Below are 14821 nucleotides of genomic sequence, written 5' to 3' on the forward strand. Positions count from 1 at the left end.
CCATTCTATGGCTATTAACTCAATAAAAACCCTCTGGGCAAAGAAAACTCTGCATTTATTTTGGTTAGTTGTTCATTCTTCACATTTTAAATGTTTTCTTTTTTTTTTCTGGTCCAAGAAATTTTCTGGTAGTGCTCAGACATTTTAGCTTCTGACAAGAATATATTTAAACTTTTCCCAAATAAAACATTTTTAAAAATTGGTCTTAGTTTTCCTTACTTTATCCAATTCCCGAGTTTAAAACATTTTCCAGACTCTGTGGAAAAATATGTTTGATTTATTTATTCATGAGAGACATACAGAAAGAATGGCAGAGACATAGGGAGAGGGAGAAGCAAGCTCCCTGTGGGGAGCCTGATGCAATATTCAATCCCAGGACACCGGGATGGCTCCCTGAACTGAAGGCAGATGCTAACCACTGAGCCACCCACGCATCTCTCTCTTTTTTTTAAGATATTATTTATGGAAAAATATATTTGAAAATGAAAATGGATTTTTATGATATTTGTTTATTGGCTTTTATTTAAATGTTAAATTTGGGCAAAAAAAATTACTTGTGAAATACAATGAAATGAAATATGAAGACTCTTGAATCCAATATCCACTATTTGCTAGGAAGTCCAAAAATTAAACTCTTTTAATATTTAAATCTCACTTAGACTCATCCTCTTCTTTCTCTACCTCACTCCACAAACACAGACACAATGTCATTCATTATTCACCACTAGGGCCTTTTTACCATTACAGTGTTCATAAAATCTTTCAGATGTATGGGTTTCACAACTATAGTATCTAATTTTCTCTCCCTTTTTTGCCTTAATTCTAACTCATCTCTAAAGCTGGATTTTAGAAGCTACTCTTTTCTGAAATCCACTTTTATTTCCCCAGTCACTTCTGTGCTCTCTCAGCACTTTGTATCTTCCTTCTCTGTTTCCGTAATAGCCCCTCAACTCTACTCATGTAATATTTGAGAAGGGGTAGGTGCAGGAAGTAGGAGTCACCTAACTCAGCCAGGTCCCTTCTCAGAACCTTAGTCATCCATTGATGCTACACTGCTTGTATCAATGAGCATTCAGGTGGATCAACTATGGCCCATCCATAGCTCTCTGTGCCTTAGTTTCTTCATCTTTGGAATGAATATAATAATGTGATACCTATTTCTAAGGTGGTTATAAAAATTAAATCAATTAATATTTGTAAAGCCCTTGCTGCATTGCCTAATATTTAATAAGCACTTTTAAGTATTTATTACTAAAGAAAATAAAATATTTTGCAAGTTATGCTATTTGAAGAAATTGCCTTGTTGTTAGGAATTCTTGAAGGCTATGGCTGTGTAAAATTTGGGCAAAGATATTTATGTTTCCTTCTAAGTTTGCTCTTTTTTCTAAGATTACCTGATATACCATTATTGATCTATTTTTATGAGGTCTCTTTGAAAGATATCAATTGCATATTTGAAAGTTTTTAGCAAAGAGATATATTTCTGAGTGCTGCAGGAATGAAGCAATGCAGCTGTGATCATCTGGAAGAAAAAAACACAGTGGCACCAACATTTTGGACAGAAAATCCCTTGCCTCAGCAGTTTTTCTGCAAAAATCAGGTTAATCACTCAACCAGAACATTTCAATAATCAGAATGCCCCATTCCCTGCATGCAGGTTAACTAATGTGCTATTGAATTATATTTTCTGGAGCAGCCAGATGAAACTGGCAGGCTGAGAATGGCATGCAGCATACGAGGATTTATTTGTATATACAAAACAGATTTGTGTTCCTTTCAGACTTGCTATAAGCTTAGGAACTGCTAAATCAGAGTTCTGGGAGTAACTCCAAACCCAGACAATTTCTCAGAAATGGCTGGATCTGCTGCTGTACCAATCTCCAGATGGCGATTCCACATGTCATTTTCCTCAGATTTTGTGTTCAAATCATGGCCTTGGAGGTGAGACTGTTTTTAAGGCCCAAACAATTACAATTTCTCAATATAGTATGAGGGAGAAAAATCTAAAACAAGTGAAAGCAAAAAGCTAAAATTATTTCAGCTAAGACATCAGTCCATTAAGATACAGAGTGTAAACCCCATCCCTGTCCAATAAAACTTCCTGTAATGGTGGAAATATACTCTAATTGTACTATCCAATATGGTAGCCACTAGCCACATGAGCTAGTAATTGAATTGCAGGCTAGTGCAACTGAAGGACTGAATTTTTTATTTTCACATCTCCCGAGTGGTAGCTGGCAAATGCATTTATCCCCATTTTCCAGAGACAGGAGAAGAAATGAATGGCTCAGGGCTAATCAATGTGACAGGCAGATCACTGAGAATTGAGTGTATATTCATAGGCAAACTAAATGTGTAGTTTCTGAGGAAACAGGAGGCTAACCTAACTATTTAGAATAAGATCTAGGAGTGTTTAAGAGGAGTTGGGACTCAGAAGTGGGTTTTATTATTTTGGTAATTCCTGAGTCTTTTGGAAAAGTAGAAGTAGTTAACACAATAACGTGTTCAATCATCTTTTTTTTCATTAAAAATTTAACAAGTCTTTTCTCAGCTACAAAGTACTTAAAGATATAGGATAGATTTACTAAATCCATGAAGGCTATAGTCCAAGAAAGGAAAGACGATATGCAAGCACAGTAAAAGGCATGGGGCTAGGCTGTAATTCAGAGTTCTTTAAGACAGAAACACCATTCTGGGCTTTCCAACCCTGGGAGGTTTGATGTTTAAGCAGCATATGAGCTGGGTTTTGAAGGATAGATAGAAGCCTATCCATGGGGGGATCCCTGTCTGTCCTGGGGGCAGTGGGCCAATTCACCAAGCCACAGAGGAAACTGGTAGCTTCCTGGAGTTTCAGTTATACTCTATAGCAAGTGATTTGAAACATTTTAAATATTAAAATAAATGCAGACATAGTAAAAAAAAAATCTCAAAAAGTCTGTATGTGCTTTTACTATAAATAGGAGACTTCAAAGAAAACTTGGCTAGCTCAGGGCAGGCAGCTTTGAGACATACCTAGAGACAGCTCAAGAGTATGCATTTCCTTTCCTCTGCCCTAAGTTATGCTTTTGAAAGGAGGTGCCAGACACACTTGGGAAATAGAAATAGACAGTGTAGGGCTCCTGAGAGATAGGAGAGGAGTTTAATGCAGATGGATATTACCTAGACTATGAGCTCTCTCTGATCCTGTGGAGATAGATTTAAACTACATTCATTCAAACATGGAGAAAAGTAAAACTATTTTATAGAGGTACGATTAAACAATAAAATGGCCAGTGGGAGTATAAATTTGTACAACCTCTTAATGGGGTAATTTGGCAATAGGTATCCAAATGTTAAATGTCTATACCATTCAATTCAACAATATTCCATCTGAGAATTTATCCTGCAGATATGCTTATATATGTATGGAGTAGCATAAGAACAAGAGCATTCGCTGCAGATAATAGCATGAAAAAAAATATCTTGGGGATGATTAAAGAAGATCTTGGGGATGAACTGGTTAAATTATGGCATAATTCATAAAATTGAATACAATACAACTTTTAGAAAGGCTGAGGAAACTATGCATTGAAATGGTTGCTCTCTCTAATTTGTTGTCAAGTCAAAAGAGCAAGGTATAATAAGATCAGCATGTCTGGTGCATATAACAAAGATTGCTATATGCTCACCATACCTCACTTCATTTTTGTCCTTGTCAGACACCTAGACTTAATATCCTTGTAGTCATATGGGGTCAAAGACAGAGATCTATCTATCCAATTAAATGTGGACAAAAGTAATATAAATTATTTCCAAGCCTGATCCCTAAAAATCCCCTAAATCTTTCATGCTCCATTCCTTTCTTTGTGAGCTCATATAGAGCATCTGGCAGAGGGCTCAAATCCCCAGGGGCTTCAGAGCCAGTAGGTTAAAGTCAGTTGGGATGATTAACAGCTACTGAAGACTGTAGTACTCCCCTCATTGGCCCAAAATCCACAATGGATTGGGACATGAGCAAGAAATAAACCATTATCATGTTAAATCATTGAGATTTGAGGAGTAGTTTGTTAAGGCATTTTGCTAATTCCAAGATTGGTGCAAGGAAAGGGGATGTAGAATATTTACACACACACATACACACACGCACACGCACACACACACACACACATAAACCATTGGTTGCCTCCTGTGAGGGTAGGAAAGAGAAACTGGTGGCAGAAAAGAAGGGTAGAAGTTGGAAGAAGGATTTTCTGTATACTTAGTGAGCAGGTGATTATCTGTGTTCTGGCTTTGTATCTATAAATAAAGAGATGACCACTGCTTAGAGCAGTGCATCCAGCATTTCCCCATCATGACACAGAAAATGATTATACTGGGTCAGTGGGGAGAAAATTAGGGTTCTGATGAGACTACTCAGGACTGAAAGGATCAGACTTGGGGCTCTGACCATCCTCAGCCCAAGGATGAGGGGATCAATATGTTGTGGCACACATATAACCCATCATGCACCAGCTGAGGAGTGCTGTGCAGGAATTAACACTCCTGGCCCTGGTCCCATCTTTCCTTCACTCATCCCCAGGAAACCAGGAAACAGAGAGTGACTACTGTGGTTACTGAGTTGGAAAAAGGGAATTGAGAGTGTGCAGCTCAGTGCTATCCTCTTTCCACATTGGAATCAGCCTGCTTGCTGAGAGTAGCCACTCAGCCTGGCTCCTCCCAGCCCTAAGTTTTGTAAGAGCAAAGCTCAGCAGGAAGGCCCATACACTCCAGACGAGTCTATAGCTAGGTATGTAAGTCTTTCTAGTTCTAGAGAAATATGAGCAAGCCAGTTCAAAACCAGTCCTCACTGTTTCAACTAATTTTTGATCTTCGTCTCTCTCACTTTTATACCTATGTCTCAATTAGCTATGAAAGAGATACAACTAGTAGAGAAAAGAAAGGATTTTGATTGACCTCTCCAAGATTCTCACTTACCATTTTGTATTTTTTGAACACTGAGCTATGTGAATGTATTACCCAATCAAAAAATAAAATGTGTTTTTTTTTTTTAAGAAGATGTCTTGGGCAAATTAATTTGGAGGGGCCTCAAGATTGGCCTGAATAAAGTGAAACCATTGTCAAGCTCCAGTTACCAAAATGAGTCAAGATAATGACCATGTGAATTCAGGTGGCTGTGACAGAATGGAAAGGAAGAAGCAAACCCAAGAGCAGCTTTGTTTTTATACATTGTGAAGAAGTATTAGATTTTCTTTAAATGAAGAGTTCCTTTACTAAAAAATGCTTAGTTTTAAGCTCCGACCTATTACTGTCCCCCAAGAAAGTTCAAGGAACATGTGGAAGGTCAGTGGGCCTCTCAGAGGCAGCACTGAGCTTAAAAAAATCCTAAACCACAGCTGTTTCTCTTTTATGGTATTTATGTTCTTAATTTTGCCTCAAATGTCTTAAATGATGCCTCAAAGTTAAAGTCTCTCCCTCCACCCCTCCCTGGAAGTAACCAATACACTGAAGTTAGAAAGTGTTTTTTTCTTTCCATGACTATGCCCTTGTACTTCACATCTATGTGTTTGTGAGCAATAATTGATATTCTTTTTAGTACAGAATACTATATATAATCAGTATATTTAAATTTTTTTACAGAAGCTTAATATACACATAAATACTATATTGCATTTGGTGTATTTTAAAAATTTACAGAAATTTAACCATAAATATCCTTTTGCTTTCTGTTTCTTACATTCAACAGTATTTTAAAAGATTTATATATATTAATACACGTGGATTTTGTCCATTCACTCAAACTTTTTAGTATTCTATTGGATAAATATATCATCATTGTTTTTTTCCTTTCTCTAACAAGGGAATTAGGATAATTAGTTTGTTTCTTATTTTTTGCTATTACTAAAAATAATGCAATGGATACTTTTGTACTTAAGTGCATAAGTGTGAAAGATTCTCTACAAGTGTAAAATACCCAGAGGTGGGCTGGATGATAAGGTGTATGAATCTTCAACTTTAATACGTGCTGGCAAATATTTTAAAGTGGTTATACCGATGTAGATTCCTACATGAGAGTATAAAAGTATTTCCCTGCATTCTATCCAACACTTAGTATTGACAAATTTCTAATTTTTGCTAGTTGGCGAAGTATGAGCTATTATCACATTATTGTTGTTTTCTTTGTATTTCCCTTAATTAATGAAATGAGCACATTGTCCTTGTTTACTGATCTTTTGTGATATCTCTTTAGTAAATTTTGGAGCCATATCTTTTATCCAGTATGACTTTTTCTTGCTGATTAGTTCATCATACAATCTTGTGACTATTCTGTTTTGGTTATTTATATTTCAGATATATTCTATTATGTCACCTCCTCAAACTTTTCACTTTTGTCTTTTAACTCTATCATTGTGGACTTTTTCACGCAGAATTTTTTTTTTATTTTAATGTAGTAAAGTTTATTCCATTTTTAGCTGTGATTTTCACTTTTGGTAACTTCTTAAAAAAAAAATCTTTCCAAGGGAATAAATGGAAAGGAGAGAAAATGAGTGAAAATTATCAGTCAGGGTGACAAAACATGAGAGACACCTAACTCTGGGAAATGAACAAGGAGTAGTGGAAGGGGAGGTGGAAGGGGCGTTGGGGTGACTGGGTGATGGCCACTGAGGGGAGCACTTGGCGGGATGAGCACTGAGTGTTATGCTGTATGTTGGCAAATTGAACTGCAATAAAAAAAAATTAAAAAGAAAATCTTTCCCTATCCTAATGTCATAAATATATATTCTCAAGTTTAAAAATTGGCTGTTTATAATTGTTTAATTCATCTCAAGTTTATTGGTTATATGATGTGAAATAGGAATCAAATTCTTTTTCTTCCATATGGAGAGCCAATTTTCTCAGAGATATGCATAAGTATTTGGTAGTTCATCCTTTTCCCACTGATATTAGTTGACTCTTCTGTCCAGTGCTTTTTCTTAGATCCATAAGACATTCATTCTAATAAATATTTGATACCTATTACCCAATAACCTATTTAATAATTCAAAATAAGAGCAGCTTTATAGACATAGGTATTCACTGAAGTATTATTTACACTAGTGAAAAGTTAGAAACAACTCAAAACTCAGCACATTTACATCCATTATCCTGAATTTTTAAAAGCCTGAGGAAAGGGTTAGGTTGTGATAATAAATAAAGCAAGTTACAAAGTTTTAGAGACCATCAGATTTAAGCCACATGGAAAAATATATATGTAAAAAGACTGGATAGAAATTTATTTAATTTATAGTGGTTGCATAATGTTGTAGGATTATTTGAATTCTTATTTAAGGGAAAAAAACACCTTTCCAGTCCGTCCCAAATGAACATCTTGTAAAGTTATCATTTAGAATTATGAACATTTAAAATAGAATGGAACATTTATAAAGATTAAGGGACAATAAAACATTATAAATAATATGTGAGGGAAATTTAAGAATTGAGGACCCAGATGTGTTATAATTTTCAATATGATAAGATATCTTAAAAGGTCTGATACAGAATCAGGCAAGTGAGCAATCAGTGCTCCTTAAATAGTTAGCCCATGGGGCACCTGGGTGGCTCAGTGGTTGAGCGTCTACCTTCGGCTCAGGGTATGATCCCAGGGTCCTGGGATCGGGTCCCACATTGGGCTTCCTGCAAAGAGCCTGCTTCTCCCTCTGCCTATGCCTCTGTCTCTCTCTGTGTGTCTCTCATAAATAAATAAATAAAATCTTTTTAAAAAAAAGTTAACCCATGTCATGTCCAATTTATTGAATTATTTTCATTCTTTTCAAAAATTCCTGGAAAGCTAAAAATACTTCCCCTCAATTAGAATACCTAGTATTATGAATGTTAATGGTTTAAAATGGTGAACCACTGGAATGTAAGCATTTTGCATTGCAGTTTGTAGAAGAACTAAATTACAGAGGAATGGCAAAAGGAGAACTTTTAAAGAAGAGAAAATTTTAATAATCCTAAATTATCATTGAGAAATTATGAGAATATGATACCACAAAACTGTGTTCACTTTTGAAGTAAGTAAAATTCCAGAAGTTAGAAATACATTATGAAAATCATACATGCAAAAATGACAGATATAAATATTGGTATTTTATCACAGGTAGGTAAGTGTTTGCAACTCTAGGCAAAATTAGGTGAAGAATTGAGGACAAAACATTTTTATAATTCTAAATATTTAACTCAGTGTAGGGAATTTTGAAAAGAACATTGAAATCTGAGTCAGAAAACCTGGTCCTAAAACCAGTTCTATCACAGATCAATTTTGACCAAGTCACATAAGCTTTCAGAACCTCAGTTGCCTACTCTGAAGCGTGGGGGTAATATCTCTTCACCTGATGGAATAATGGTGAGATTGAGATGAACACCACAGTGACACCTGGGTGGCTCAGCTCATTAAATGACTGACTCGATTTCAGGTCACGTCACCTTGGAGTCATGGGATTGAGCCCCATGTGTGTGTGTGGAGAGGTCTACACTCAGCAGGGAGTCTGCTTGAGATTCTCTCTCTCCCTTTTCCCTTTCTCCTCCCCACTTCCATGCATGCACACTCAAATAAAATAAATATATTTTTTTAAAGAAATGGATATTGCAATAAGAAAAGCCTTTGTAAATAACAAACTACCTTGGAAGAGAGAATACACGGTCATTTTAACTTAGGTGGGGCTGAAGTTCAGAGACCGTCTTCCTCACTTTTAGAATGGTACAGTTACCACTTGTCAATTAATCATAATAATAGTTAATAAAAAAAATAACAACTGACATTTCCATGAGGCTGTTACAGTTTGAAAAGATGCCTTCATATATAGTCTCTCATTTTTTTCTTCACAACAACCCTCTGAAGTAAGTATTCTGAACACTACCTTTTAACGGAGGTGAAACCAAGGTTCAGAGAGTTAAGTGACTTCTTCAAAGTCACATACCTTGTAAGTAGCAAGACTTAGACTCAAACCCTACCTTCCAAGTCCATTGTTTTATTAATAACACTGCTAACAAAAATAATGGGCAATATACTTTGGACATTTACTATGAGTCAGGTACTATTCTTTTTTTTCTAATTGAAGTATAATCGATACATAATGTCACATTAGCTTCAACATAATGATTGGACAACCCTACACATTATGCTACGCTCACAAGTGTAGCTACCTTCTGTCACCATACACCACCACTACAGTTTCATCGACTATATTCCCTATGCTGTATCTTTCATTCCCATGACATTCATTCTATAACTGGAAACATATCTCCTACTGTTTTCATTCATTTTGCCCATCTTCCTACCCACCTCCCTTCTGGCAATCATCAGTTTGCTCACGTATTTATGGATCTGTTCCTGTTTGTTTGTTCATTTGCTTTGTGTTTTAGGTTCCACATAAAAGTGGAATGTGGTAATTGTCTTTTTCTCTCTGACTTATTTCATTTAGCATAGTACCCTCTAAGTCCATTCATGTTGCCAGACCTCACTCTTTTTTTATGGCTGAATAATACTGCATTCTCTCTCAAAAGAGAGAGAGAGATTAAATAGGTATCATTAGCTAGCCTCCATATTTTTTTAAGTTTCTGTATTTTATTTGTTTTTAATTTTTTTTAAAGATTTTATTTATTTATTCATGAGAGACACAGAGAGAGAGAGAGTGAGAGAGAGAGAGAGAGGCAGAGACATAGGCAGAGGGAGAAGCAGGCTCCATGCAGGGAGCCCGACGTGGGACTCCAGGATCATGCCCTGGGCCAAAGGCAGGTGCTAAACTGCTGAGTCACCCAGGGATCCCCCATATTTTTAATTAAAGTTTGTTCCATGGTCACTAAATTGGACAGTTACAGGGGTGCACGGGTGATTGGTTAAGTGTCCAACTCTTGGTTTTGCATCAGGTCATGATCTCGGGGTCATGGGATCAATCCCCATGTAGGGCTCAGTGCTCAGCATGGAGTCGGCTTAAGAATCTCTCTCTCCCTCTCCCTCTGCCCCCTCCCCTGCTCATGCTCTCCTTTTCTTTAAAATAAATAAATAGATAGGGATGTCTTGGTGGCTCAGCAGTTGAGCATCTGCCTTTGGCTCAGGGCATGATCCCCGAGTCCCAGGATCAAGTTCTGCATCAGGCTTCCTGCAGGGAGCCTGCTTCTCCCTCTGCCTATGTCTCTGTCTTTCTCTGTTTGTCTCTCATGAATAAATAAATTTTTTTTAAAAAAAAAGTTAAAAAAAACAATAAAATAAATAGGTAAATAAAATCTTTAAAAAATTGGAGAGTTACAAGTATATTTACTTGTATGACATGATCTCTTCTAAGTTGTATAGTCTATTCTCTGGCATCGAAGTTTACCATTTATCTTCTCTTCCTTTTAAGCCATCATTTCTTATTTTTCGTTAAATTCACACAGGAAGCCAGGGTAAAGACAAATCTAGACCTCAGCTTCATGCTTGCTGCTTGTATTCTACTATTCCACAATGTTATACTAGAAGCAATTTAGTCATATTCTCTAGCAGAGCCAGTACTCACACCCAGGCATTTTGTCTACAGGGCCAGTGTAAAAATCATGTAAAGGAATACACTATCTTAAACAGCTCTATCTATCTAAAATTCAGAATAAAATATGAGACACAGCAGTTTTTAATCCTACTAACCATAGGAGGTCAGTTCTGCTATGCACTGTCAAAGTGAAAGAATTTTTATAAATATAAACAAGAATAAAAAAGCAACTTGGAAAAATTAACTAGACTATTTTGAACTACTGTTAATGGTCTGTCACCTTTCACTATTTTTGGCAGTATAATCATTACTAAAATGATATCTTATATTTTGCCTACATCTTCTTCATCCATTCTTCCATAGGTGAATACTTAGGTTGTTTCCATATCTTGGCTATTATAAATTATACTGCAATAAATAGAGGGATGCATGTAATAGGTCCAACTTAGTTCTCCCTTCTCAATATTTCTTTGACTATTCAAGATCTTTCATGGTTCTATACAGATTTTAGAATTATTTGTTCTAGTTCTGTGAAAATGCTATGGTATTTTATAGGAATTGCATTGAATCTGTACATGGCTTTAGGTACTATGAACACTTGTAACAGTATTAATTGGGCCAATCCATGAGCATAGTATGTCTTTCCATTTGTTTGTGTGATCTTTAATTTCTTTCATCAATATTCAATAGTTTTCTGAGTACAGATCCTTCACCTCCTTGGTTAAGTTTATTCCTAGGTAATTTATTCTTTTTGGTGCAATTGTAAATGGGATTTTTTTCTTAACTTCTCTTTCTGCTACTTCATTTTTAGTATATAGAAATGCAACAGATTTCTGTATATTAATTTTGTAACTTGAAACTTTACTGAATTCATTTATTACTTCTAATAGTTTTTTGGTGGAGTCCTTAGGATTTTCTATGTATAGTATCATTCCATCTGCAAATAGTAACAATTTTATTTCTTCCTTATCTATTTGAATGCCTTTTTAAATTTTTTTCTTGTCTGATTGTTGGTGCTAGAACTATATTTGATATAAGTGATAAGAGTAGACAACTTGTATTTTTCCTGATCTTAGAAGAAAAGCTCCTCATTTTCATCACTAAGTATGATGTTAGCTATGGCTCTGTCATATACAGCCTGTATTATGTTGAGGTATGTACCCTCTAATCCCACTTCATTGAGAGTTTTTAATCATGAATCAATGTACTTTGTCAAATGCTTTTTCAGTATCTATTGAAATGATCATGTGATTTTTATCCTTCATTTCGTTAATGTGGTGTATCACATTGATTGATTTTAAAATATTAAACCATCTGTGCATCTCCAGAATAAATCCCACTTGATTATGGTGAATAATCTTTTTAATGTATTGTTAAATGCAGTTTGCTCATATTTTGTTGAGGATTTTGCATCTATGTTCATTAGGAATATTGGCCTATAGTTTTTTCTTTTCTTTCTTTCTTTCTTTCTTTCTTTCTTTCTTTCTTTCTTTCTTTCTTTCTTTCTTTCTTTCTTCTTTCTTCTTTCTTCTTTCTTTTCTTTCTTTCTCTATTTCCTAGTATCTTTAGCCAGGCACTATTCTAAGTACTTTACATGTACTTTTTCATTTGCAATTCACAATGACCCTACAGAGTAGTTAGGATTATCCCACTTTATAAATAGGGAGACTAAAGCATTTATTATCTCACCTCAAATCATACACTGGTAAGTGGTATTTGAACCAAATAACAAGGCTCCAGGAGCTATCCTCTTAACTACAATATTCCATTTGCCATTATCCTGGGTTTAGGTTACCAACTCCACTGCTGGATATGTCCTCATTAGCTGCAAATAGATTGACTCTACCTAGGTTTTCCAGATTGTTGCCATGTCACCTAGTCATCAATGGTCAGAGGGTCTCCTACATTTCTGCATAAGATTCTTAACACATAAACTTACCTCTATTATGTTTGTGATTCTTTATGAAGGTAGCCATTCATCTTGCTTTCACCAGAACACTTCCGGATAATGCCTGTTGTCCTGGCCTAATTATCCACCGTGCCCTGCCTCCCTTTACTTCACTATCACAAATGATATTGTTTCCTACTCCTGATCCTAGATCTAGATTCCTGGCCTTTTAACAAACTACATATAACTTGGATTGGCTGCTGGTCCCCTGTGGGCCTGCTCTTCATTGTGTGGGTTACCTATTTCTCTCACTAGCCGTAGCATTGACATGACAGTGGAACACCATTCTAAGCCTAACTTGATATCAGCAAGAGAAGGGAACATAACAAGTGGGTGTGAGAAGGGCATAGTATCCCACCTCAAGTATTCATTTCTCAATACCCAGGTGAGAATTAGAAAAGGAGAGACATATAACACAACTGAAAACATTTGCAACAAGATGGACCCCCCCCCCCCTCTGGAATTGATTCCAATCCTGGCCAATCTTTATTTGTAAGCAAAAGAAACTGCCTTTTATTCCTCAAAATATACAGGAGTATTACAGTCCCTTAGAGTTTTCCATTTCGCCTTACAATTATTCTCAGTTTGCATAATCTTTACAGGCCTTAGCTTTGAAGTGTGTGCTCAGCTTCCCCATCACAAGCTTTCACCAGGAAGCAACTGGCCTGGGGAAGCTGGATAGGGAAGGGCTGAGTCAGCAAGGACCACAGATTTGCTTGAAAAGGTGTAGGGGGTAGAGAGGTGCTGAAATCAGCAGAAAGTAGATGCCAAACAGCTTGATTTAAAATTAAAATGATGGTGCATTCACCTTAAAAATGGTGCATTAAAAAACACTAAACTTTCTCCATCATGCCCGCCTCAAATTTCATCCCAAAGAGGAAATCTATGCCCATCAAGGGCAGGTGTTTAGGAAGCAGAGTAATATTTACAGCATACCTAATATGAAACATAACTTTTTTTTTCATTTATTTTGAAAGCAACCCTCTAAAGTAGGTATCACTAGTCTCTGTTTTGTGGATATTATAGATAAACACAAATATGAGAAGTTTACTTGTCCAAGGTCTCAATGCTGGAAGTAGCAGAGATAGGATTCAGCCTGCTTAACTGCAAAACCACAATGGACTGAATATTTGTGTCTCCTCAAAATTCATATATGGAAATTCAACCCCCAAGATGTTGGTATTAGGAGGTGCAGCCTTTAGGAGGTGATCAGGTCATGAGGGTAGAACCCTTGTGAATGGGATTAATGCTCCTACAAAAGAGATACAAGAGAGTTTTCTGTTTCCACCAAATAAAGGCACAGTGGGAAGACAGCCATCTCTAAACCAAAAAGCTTGCCCTCACCAGACACAGAATCTGCTGGTGCCTTAATCTTAGACTTCCCAGAATTTAGAACTGTGAGAAAACATGTTTGTTGTTTAAATCACCCAGGCTATGGCATTTTTGTTATAGCTGCTCAAACAGACTAAGACAAAAATCTTATGCATGTCCTTATATCACCTTGAAGGCAGTTAGAGTTTAAGCTGATTATATAAAGCTCAAATAGTAGAATTTTAAGACAATCATTTTGTGGGAAATGACTTGTTGGTAAGGTGAAAAATGAGGTGCTTGGATATTTCCAATTCTCCTAAAAATGGGATTATATAGGAATATATTCAGTGGTGTGCTGGTAAGCCATACTTGTGAAGGTAAAAAGCCCACAAGCTTTGATTTGACAAATTTTTAAAGATTTTATTTATTTATTCATAAGAGACACACAGAGAGAGGCAGAGACATAGACAGAGAGAGAAGCAGACTCCCTGCAGGAAGCCGGATGTGGGACCTGATCCCAGGACCCTGGTGTCATGTCCTGAGCCAAAGGCAGACACTCAACCACTGAGCTACCCAGGCATCCCTGATTTGACAATCTCTGTGGTGTAAATAATACTCCTACCATGGTACATTTTAATCTACTAATGTTTTAACAACTGCCTTACAAAATACCTGGATATTTAATAAATAATCAGCTCTCAAAGCCAGGACAAGCCTACTCTAGTACTCCACTCTGTCATTTTACTCCGACCATATGTTAACTTATTATTTGGGTACTGTTGTTAAGCACAAAATCTATATAAGGTTCCCAGCCTACATAAATTATAGAATACCACAATATGCTCCCCTTCCCTGAAGAAAAATCTTTTTTGGTTTAAAGATTATTTTGAGCTGATTATTTTGAGAAACAGGAGAAGCTCTGGGGACTGAGCGTTTTTCCTTTTGTAAGGAAAATTTACATTAAGGAAATCTCCATTTGTAAGGCTGTCTTCTTCTCAGTACCAAGAAGAAAAGTATAGCCCTAAATCATAAGGAACTTATCAATGAAGAAGGCATAGACAAATCTGCATGACAACCTTAT

General features: G+C 36.3%; 1 protein-coding gene across 2 annotated transcripts in view; it reads right to left on the reverse strand.

Annotated features, from left to right (window-relative positions):
* SLC9A9 (solute carrier family 9 member A9) overlaps window positions 1-14821 on the reverse strand; it is a 537539-nt gene that overhangs the window by 495302 nt on the left and 27416 nt on the right. The gene's annotated exons all lie outside the window — the stretch shown is intronic.

This window comes from Vulpes vulpes, chromosome 11 (genome assembly GCF_048418805.1).
Source record: "Vulpes vulpes isolate BD-2025 chromosome 11, VulVul3, whole genome shotgun sequence".
Taxonomy (NCBI): domain Eukaryota; kingdom Metazoa; phylum Chordata; class Mammalia; order Carnivora; family Canidae; genus Vulpes; species Vulpes vulpes.